The sequence below is a fragment of the Parambassis ranga genome, chromosome 5, assembly GCF_900634625.1.
Source record: "Parambassis ranga chromosome 5, fParRan2.1, whole genome shotgun sequence".
Lineage (NCBI taxonomy): Eukaryota > Metazoa > Chordata > Actinopteri > Ambassidae > Parambassis > Parambassis ranga.
In genome coordinates, this window is record NC_041026.1 from 5,020,354 (window position 1) to 5,030,137 (window position 9,784).

Sequence of the window (9,784 nt, forward strand, 5' to 3'; positions counted from 1 at the left end):
GGGGAGCCACAGTCCACCACAGAACTACCAATGATATGAGAATCAGAGCTGATGCAGGGTGAAGAATGAAATAAAATGTAAAATCCAACTGTTACACTGACAAATCCAAACATGCATGCTGTGTTAGTGCTGCACAATCACCAAGACCTGTTCCTCCAGTACAGACAACAGACCAACACTTTCACATACATGTACACAAACCCCACAGAAACATATTAAAAATACAATTACACCAGAAACACCGGAGACATGAACTTTATTGTAAATCTGACCAAATTTCAACAAAAACATATTTTAAACTCTCATAATCTGTTTTCAGTGAGAACAGCTGATAAAATGTGATCCTTGAAAATAGATCATGGATTATTAGATATATGCAATAACTGCTGGTGTCACTGCTAAAAAAGCTGTGCTGATACATGAGGATACATTCAGAGCTTAATACAAAAGATAACAGATGTAAATAATAATAATGATGCAGCACATGAACAGTAGAAGATGCGTGTGTTTTTAGCACAGTATTCAGAGCATGAAATATATCAACATCAAATAAATGTACAAGGTTCAGATTGACAGATTCCCAAAACCAAACAGCTTCTGTTTGGTTCTGTTTGTCTCTGCACAGCCCTGTAAGAGAAGCACAAAGACAGAACATGGTTTATCACAGTCATCCATCATGTGGCGCTTTGTGGAGAATAAATCACTCACAGTATGAATCCTACATGGCAGCATGAGCTCCGAGAGCTGCTCCTGCTCTGATTTCAGAATAAACTGCTGCATCAGCAGCTGCAGGAGCTGATGTTCCTGTGAATGGAGGCCTGATTCATTTACAACTGTAATCTGATCATTCAGCATGATGTTGTTCTTAACCAGCAGTGTCCATTTATACAAAGACTGACTGTGTGTCACGGCTTTAAGTCTTTAAACATGACGTAAACTGTGGATGCATACATGTAAATACTGCACAATAACAACAAAGGCAGCTGAATGCAGACTTTACTGTACCCGTTTTATTCTTGGCCTTTCCTTTCTTGTGGTGGATGATCTGAGAATACAGCAGATTATCTGCAGCAGGAGCTGATGGTGGAGCACACGTAATGTGTGAGAACATGAACAGTTCAGCTTCATGTTACATCTGTCTGTCTGCAGCACGGGATTATTCCATCTCAAACTTTTAGGAACACCTGAACCTCACATAGACCATGTGGAAGATTTGACTCTCTGCTGCCATCCACTGGTGATATGAGGTAACTAACAGCATGCTGACCCAATAATTACCTGCAGTGTGGTGCTATGACGACACATTTCAACACAAGCATGACTGTTGTAGGCGACTGTACCTGCTGTCTTCACTTCAGAGTAAACACACCACTCCTCTTCCTCATGTGTCCTCTCTGTTAGGACAATATGTGAAAATAAAAAAACTAAATCTTTCTTAACTATCGTCTCATTTTCTACACTGCACGTATTTGGAGTACTCACTCTTTTTTCCAAACTTCTTCAGCTCAACTACAGAGTATGTGACATCTTGGCGTCCACTTGCTTCTGTAACGTACAAGCCTAATCTATAACCCTAACAGAATAAATGAACCAGTTTATGCATTTGTGGGTCAGACAAAGACAAACTGTACCATTTCCAGTGTGTCCAGAGGGAGTGACTGACTCATACAGGGGAGAATCACCTTCAGAAAGAACACAGAAACAGTCAGAGCAGTCTGCCTTATTCAGATGGTTCATGCTTGAGAACATGTCTAATAGATCTCAGCTTTTAATGAATGTAAGCTGAATGAAGAGAAGTTAAATAAAAGTCCACATTAGTATTTAATAAGTGCTGACCACTGAGAGGAGAGCAGTGTTCATTTGTACTGACTTCCTGATTTCTGTTGGAGCCCTGACTGCTGCTCTCTGACTGGAACAGCCTGTAAAATAACACATACAATACATTTAATACAGAAACATGAAAGCACTGATGCATGTTGAAGAAAAGTTTAGAGATGAGTGCTGCACTAACCTGATAAAGGAGGAATCTGTGAAAAAAGACATTTGTTGTTACATGGTTTTATAAAGTAAAAATATTCTGCTGTCATTCTGTGTCACATTTAAAGTTTATAGGAAATACATGATACATCAGAAGAAAAAGGTCTCACCTTTGGACTGTCTGTAGTGATACAGTAAGAGCACAATGACAAAGAATAATATGATTCCACACAGCAGTCCAACAATTAATGGCACTGAGGATGAGGAGCTTTCAGGTCTGGATACAACTATTAGAAATAATCAACATACATTAAAACACTCATATTGGACTTGGTGTCATTAGTACAGACAATAATCAAAACAACATTACCGTAATATACCAAAAAAGGAGCATCAAACATCTTTACTCACCTTTCACTGACATCCAGCTCTGAGGTGACTTCTTTCCTGAATGTTCACACCTGTAGAAACCTTCATGTGACTCTGACACTGCAGAGATCTTCAGCTCCCCTCTGGTATCATTTTGAACAAGTTTGTCATTGTGATAGAAAAACACATTGGAAAGTTTGTTTTGTCCTCTCAGTCTGCAGCCAAGAGTAACAGAGTCTCCTTCAGTCACACTATTGACAGGACTCTCCAGGATAAGACCATTATAATCTGTAAAGAGGACATCAGTCAGAGATCAGCTGATACAGGCCTTAAAAAGACATTTTAACATTGTTGACACATAAACAGCAGCTTTATTCAAACTCCTATAAATCCTATCGAGCTTGTTTTGATGGTGATTTCATCATTTCATTATTTGTTTGTGTTTAATTCTAATTCAAAATCCAAACTGATTCAAATAAAGACTGAAGATGTTTACATTACATCTACACAACAAAGAAGAAATCATTTGTCTGTTTTCTCACATACAATTATTTAACATAGCATAAAGTGAAACATATATGATCTAGAGTTATATAAGATGTTTACGATGATTTAAATATAATAAAATAATGTATTATACCATGTACAGTGATGTTGACTGTGTTGCTGAACTCTCCTGATGCAGACTCACACCAGTACACACCAGTATCAGACTGTGATGTGTTGATGTTACATGTGGATCCAGTCATTGTTCTCCAGTTAGAACAGGATGACAGACGTCCTTCATCAGAGAACTTCCTCACTCTCCACTCAGCAGAGTTTCCCTCACAGGTCAGTGAGACAGACTCAGAGGTGAAGTGTTGGACTCTGTCAGGATTCACTGTGAGAGACGCTGCTGGATGAAAACCTGAAAAACAAAACATGTCAAAGGAACAAAGTAAGAACACAAAAATGACACGATGAAAAAAATGACACACAACCAGCTCATTCTGATTCTCTCAATAAACAGAGGAATCACAGTGACAGAATAAATTCTTCTTACTGAGAGGACAGAATCAAACTGACCTGCAGACCAGACAAACTTTGGGTCACTGTAATCAGAGTGATACTCTGGGTCTCCTCTTCCAGCTCTGCACACATATGCTGCTGTGTGTGTCTGTCCATGAATGATGTAGGAATCCTGTGCAGTCCCATCAGTGCTACCAGGCAGCAGCTCATAGCTGTCAGACCAAGAGTTCTTTGACAGACCAGGACCAGCTTTATACCAGTAGAACCTCCATCCTGCAGGTGGATGTTCAACCTCACAGCTCAGAGTTACTGAGGCTCCAGGACTCAGCCATGATGGAGACACAGTGAGGACAGGTCGGGGTTTACCTGTTGGAAAGAGATGATATTAAAACAGACTGTGTCTCCATCATAAAACAAAACTGAACTAATGTTGATGAAGATTCTCAGTCATCCAGGTCATCATACGTAGAGAAGATTGAAGCAAGGCGTCTGGACTTGTAGAGTTTTCTAGAAGACGTTTCGCTGCTCATCCAAGCAGCTTCATCAGTTCTAACTGTTTGGTGGGGAAACATGGTTTATATGTGGTTACAGACCTCAGTGGGTGGGTCTGGGTAAAACTTTAAAAAACTTACAAACAATAGCACTAAATGTTTCCATACTTACCTGTGATGTTCTGGCTGACTGGGTGACCAGGTGAGTCTAACGACTGGCTAACGACTATGAAACTGCCGGAGGGGGACTGATTGACAGCCCTTTGTTCTTACTGTGAGTATGTGTAAACTTCCTGGGAATGGATGGAATCACTGCATTGTATGTGGTAGAAAGATGATGTCTGAGGCCACCACCTCTGTTAAGGGAAGGTTTTTCCAGCTTAACATAGATGGCTTCCTTAACTCCTCTTTCATACCACCTTTCCTCCCTGTCTAAACTGTGAACATTGTTGTCCTCAAAGGAGTGTCCTTTGTCAGCCAGAACATCACAGGTAAGTATGGAAACATTTAGTGCTATTGTTTGTAAGTTTTTTAAAGTTTTACCCAGACCCACCCACTGAGGTCTGTAACCACATATAAACCATGTTTCCCCACCAAACAATTAGAACTGATGAAGCTGCTTGGATGAGCAGCGAAACGTCTTCTAGAAAACTCTACAAGTCCAGACGCCTTGCTTCAATCTTCTCAACTGAACTAATCAAACTTACCTGATACAGACAATGTGAAGGCATTACTCCACAATGTGTATAAATTCTCTTTCCTGCCCCGACATCTGTATTCTCCACTTTCAGCAGAAGAAGCCCTGTTGATTCTGTATTCATTGGATGTTGAAGGAATCTTTGACCTCTCATGTTTCCATTCATAGGTCCACTGACGTGCTTCAACTCCCCGAATGTCACATCTGAGGGTGATCGTCTCATCAATGAATATCTGAGGCCAGTTGTGCTGCAGAGTGACACTGGGAACTGTTCACATAGAAACATCCAGTCAGTCAGCAGACAGTGTGATAACCTTAAATATTTCTTATCATATTGATCTTTTTAACAGCTGAACTCTGTAACAAAGTGCTGTGGTTTGGTGTCCCAGTATTTACTCTGATTACATTTTATGCTGACATCATTTTATTTCATTCAATAAATTCCAGTGATTGTTTTTCATTAGTCCAACAGCTCAACATTGTTAATATTCCTCTGTCCACTTCTGAAGAGAGACAGACAGGTTTACTCCACAAAAACCAACTTAAGGGGAAGAAATGCAACAAAAGCCTCTGATTTAAAACGTGGAGCTCAGTGGTGCTGAGGAAGAGGAAGTATTAACACAGTAACAAGCAACATTAATATAACTGAGGTGCAATTTGGATCAGTCCTGTCTAAAAATGAAGAAAGTAAAGTTCTGATTTTTCAGCATCATCAGAGCAGGAGGAGCTTCTGACATGTAATCAATGTTTTTTGTTTCTGTTGGTAACAAAATGTCTCTTTTCTTCATTACTGACAAACACATGAAACATTTGAAAAGTTGTTTCATTTCAGAACAAATTATTAAACTCACCAGTTTCATTAATGGTGACTTTATTGCTGTAATATGTGTAGAACTCTGGGACTCCTCCTCTTCTTCCATAGCACTGATAGATTCCTCCTTTTGAAACACTGACAGTGTCTGATTGATCATATATTAGTTGAGCTCCAGAATACACTGAGCCATGTTTGTACCAGTAGTACTTCCACCCTGTAGAGACGTCCACAGAGCAGGTCAGTGTTACGCTGCCCCCTGCTGGTATGACTGTCTTGTTTGCTCTCAGTGAGACCTGAGGTGTATCTGCAGTGAGGAAGAAAAAATGAAACAGTCAGTAAAAAACAGTCAAACAGTAAATAGTAAATGGTTAGAGTATGAATTACTGCAGAAAAATCTTTGCACTTCATTCTTTTCAGACACTGTTGTGAAAACAGGAAGACATGCAGCACAATACTTAGTGTGTATTTAGTAGCACTTAAACTGTTGGTTAGATTTGACCTAATTCAGCACTTTTATATGGATTAAAGATGATCAGCTTACCTGATACAGTCAATCTGAGAGCTTCACTCCACTCTGATGTTAACTTGTTGCTTCTACCCCGACATCTGTATTCTCCACTGTCAGACCCATAAACTCTGTTGGATTTACTGTATATTGAATAAATGACTGACTTATTTCGTCTCCATTGATACGTCCACTGAGTTCCTTCAGCTCCCTGAATGTCACATCTGAGGGTGATCCTCTCACCAGAGAATATCTCAGTCCAGCTGTGTTCCAGGATCACAGAGGCCTTCATGGAACCTGTTCAAATCAAAAACACCCAGTTAGAATACAAAAGAGATTAAACACAAACATGTTATTTGTTTTACTACAAAACTCTATGATAATTATGTGAATGCATGTTGTGCTGTGGTACATCTTAAAATAACTAATGTTACAAAACAAACAAAAAAATCAAAAATAAAGCTATGAAACATTTAAACTGTATTTGCATCATCAGGATGAATCTAGGGTCAAACACACAGACTGAATATAACTATAGATAAAGTGTCCTTGACATCAACCACATGTTTGTGGATGTTGAGTCTCTGTTGGAGGTTATATTACAAAATATATATTTAAACACTGAAGGATCAAACTCTTGTACACATTCTGTGACTGTTGTCTTGTTTAGAATGAACAAACTAAACTGTGATGTTGCCACCAGCGTGTGGTTTCAGAGAGCATGCAGACAGAATTAGAAGTGTGATGTAGTGTCACAGTGTGTCTACTTCAGTGTCCTGTCTCACAGATCTATCATTTATTATTCACAGTGACTACAACAATATCCTGAGGTTCTGCCTGCAGACCTCCAGCTTTGAACAGGCTGTGTGAAAGAACCAAATATCATTTAACCCTGTGTTCACACCAAGAGAGACTAAAGCTGTAAAATCACTTTCGTGGCTCAAAGTTCGAATCACTCATGACGAGAGAAATTCAAATGTTTGATTCAGCTTATTTAAAGGAGTCGTATGCTTTTAGGACTTTGCTTCCACTTTTTTGTGGCATCTTAACTATTGAACAGAAAACACAGCTGTCATTTGGTATCAAGAGAATGTGTGCTCCTTTAAATAAACTGTGCACTCACTTTGAGGTCAGGCTGCGATTATTATGCAGGATCTGTTTAGTAAAAGTATTTAATCAAATGAACGCACATTTTCTCAATAGAGAACAGAAATTAATTATTAAGGAAGACTAGCATGCTAGGAGCTCGATTAGCAGGCAAGTATGGTGCCGTGGAACGAGATAAATTGCATCATCTTTTTAAAAACAACAAACTTGTTTGTTCTCCTTAATGATAAACACATCTGTCCCTGTAATCTAATCACATTCACAGTATAATTAATGATCAAATTACTCATCAATCTAATACACAATATAATATAAAACACTGAGAAGTTGATAAACAGGAGATAAATACTTTGTGTAATATACAAATGAAGAGAAAAAACAAAGACAAAGTATAATTTGTCACCTTCAGTGTGTCCGTAGAGGAGTGTGCTGAACACTGAAATAAAGATTAAAACCTCATCAGACATCATCAAACCAAAAGAAAGTGATCAATCACAACATTAAAACACTATATATACACAATGTAGATGTGTGGAGCCAAATCCAGCAGGACTTCAGTGTAAAACAGAGACATATCAGCAGCCGACGTTCATAAAGACACCAGTCTGCTCAGAAACACTCTTCAAAAACAACAAGTCAGAAATGTACTTACAGAATAAGTCCAGCACACAGAGCAAAGTGTGCCCCATCCTCACATCCAGCACAATGAACAAAGTGTTCTATCTATTCATAATTATAATGCTGAAGACAGAAGTGACGTTTCATTAAAAGGTGTGATCAGAATGCAGAGTATAGACTCTTCCTTCCCCTTTGCCCCAACTTCAGACAGCAGCTCTGACCACAGCACATGGTTCACACGGTTACATTTCCTGTCCTCTGCACACATATGAACATGTTTCTCTGCCAAGGTTTAGTCTGGTCCCTATAAATGTTATTGTACTTTAATTACTGCACATGCATAAAACATCAGACTGTTGAATTGAAGCATATTACATTTTGTTGTACAATAAAACTTTGCAGTACAATAAATAAAAAGCATTCATAATTATAATGCTGAAGGCAGAAGTGACGTTTCTTTAAAAGGTGTGATCAGAATGTCTCACCTACATCAGCTTCTGAGTATAGACTCTTCCTTCCTTTGTGCCCCTCCACCTATAGACAGCAGCTCTGCCCACAGCAGTTTCACATGGTTATATTTCCTGCATCATTTAACCAGAGTGTAGAATCTATACATGTGCTCACTTTGTGGCAGAATGCTGGTTTATTTGTGGCTGTGACCTCAGACTCAGGAAATGACTGAAAGGTGGAATCAAATGTTTGTTTCACAGCAACAAGAGTAACACCATCAGAGGACAATGTGTGTAAATACAACACACACTGTAACAGATCTCTATACTGTTCATGTTTAGAATACTTTATTGCACAGTACGCCTGCACAGTAGCTGCCAATAAAAGTTTGTAGAACAGCAGTTAATTACTCACTCATGCTCCGTCTACATATTATCCTTCTCTAAAACTTCGCCAGTATTCACCGTAATATCCGGTCAATCAAGGGTGCGCACTTGGTGGCTTTACTCATAACTCCATACACATATACTTACACTGCGCACCGCTCACGGGCGCGACACGGTGTCAAGCTGTGACGTCCTGACGAGGAAGTGGGCAGGCAATGCGTGCCGGTGTTTCTCTGCCCTTTAAATGGCTGTGTCCCAATTCAGGGTCTGCATCCTTCGGAGGACGCAGCCTACGCGGTCTCAGGAGGCCGCGTCCTCCTGAGGATCCTCCGGAGGATCCTCCACCGTTGGTAAATGGGACGGTCTGGCCTTCAAAGCACTTCCTGATTGTGGCGCGACGTCATAAATTTTGCCCCGGGAAAAACAAAAGCAGCGACAGCGACACAACACGGACTACACAACAAACGGGACAACAGTGTGGATTTAGACATTTGGAATATTTTAATATATTTATTTGTTGTTGGAGGAAGAGGAGAGGCGGCTCCAGCGGCAGCAAAAACGGTGACGGCTCATTTTCTTCAGGCTGGGAGAGCGCAGTGGGGAGGTGACGGTAAGCTGCTGTTTAACCATATTATTGATCATAATTAATATACCGGTTACTGAGCAAACGCTAGATATATAACCAGTAGATAGACAAATATGATTAAATGTAATTTATATTTGATTCAATCGTAAGACTTGATACAGGGTCTGTAATTTTAATACTTTAAATAAATAGCTAAATGTGTAAGAACCCTGCAAATAACCCTGAAAGCACTGCTTTAATGTGTCATTAAGCATCAGGTCTGTCACTGCACCAGAGAATTACTGCTGGGTGGAGGAGAGTGGGGCTCCCTGCAGGACCAGCTGTCTGTCCTGGAGGAGGTGTACTGACCATCATCACCTTTGGAGGGTGAGGATACATATTTTATAGCTTTTCATATTTTAAGCTGCGTTGGAAGCCGCTCTGTTGAAGTTATTATTTTTATTTTTGCCCTTTTTAAAAACATCTTTAGTAACATGGCAGCCGCCGATCGTCAGCTCTGCAAACCCTGATGGACGATGTGGTGGACAGAGGAGACAGACACCCCCCTCCCCCAGATGATGTCCCACTCACAGCCAGAGGACTCCAAGGTCTTCACCGTGGCATCATCCAGTCCAGAAGCACCAAGGACTCCTGCTCAGCCAAACATTTATATATATGTTCTTTGTGAATAGTATTTTCTGCTGATCTTTATAAATAATAAACTGTACATTTTCATAATGCCCACTGGTAAATAGTTAGAAATGTTCAAACTGTGTCTTTGTAAATATTGTACATAA

At 39.8% G+C, this 9,784-nt stretch overlaps 1 long non-coding RNA gene across 1 annotated transcript; it reads right to left on the bottom strand.

The window, feature by feature from the left end:
• Positions 1-1,015: 1,015 nt before the first annotated feature.
• Positions 1,016-1,859, bottom strand: LOC114435798 (uncharacterized). The gene is made up of 5 exons (XR_003670634.1): positions 1,837-1,859; positions 1,632-1,682; positions 1,483-1,545; positions 1,341-1,394; positions 1,016-1,077 (listed from the first exon to the last, which is right to left on the bottom strand). It is a non-coding gene; the product is annotated as an uncharacterized LOC114435798 (long non-coding RNA).
• Between the last annotated feature and the right edge of the window lie 7,925 nt (positions 1,860-9,784).